Source organism: Sinocyclocheilus rhinocerous, unplaced genomic scaffold, assembly GCF_001515625.1.
Source record: "Sinocyclocheilus rhinocerous isolate Xijiao unplaced genomic scaffold, SAMN03320098_v1.1 scaffold56, whole genome shotgun sequence".
NCBI classification, from domain to species: Eukaryota; Metazoa; Chordata; class Actinopteri; order Cypriniformes; family Cyprinidae; genus Sinocyclocheilus; species Sinocyclocheilus rhinocerous.
The window spans coordinates 7700-8093 of record NW_015649227.1 but is presented as its reverse complement, the minus strand read 5'-3'; positions in this window follow the sequence as shown (position 1 = coordinate 8093).

Here is a 394-nt window from a genome sequence, read left to right as displayed (position 1 = left end):
TTAGTCTGAATAGTCTGAAACCATCCACTTAGACAGGAAGTGGCTGTCTAAGAGTCTCCTCCAGTACTTCTTAGAGTCAATAGAGTCAATCTGAAACTGATGCTGCAGCAGCAACACTATATATTGCTTCAGTGTGTGTGTGTGTGTGTGAATACAGCAACTCTTTATCTTCATCTGTGTGTGTTACAGGAAAAAAGCTAGTGACACTCCAGTGGTCAAGAAGGAAGAAACAAGCAGCGTGAGTCGTGTTTGTGTGTGTGTGTGTGTGAGAGAGAGAGTCATGTACTGGTTTATATATCCTGGTGGGGACTTAAACCTGACTACACACAGACTCATGGGGACTAAATTGTGGTCCCCACGGGTACAAAAGCTTATAAATCATACAGAATGAAGT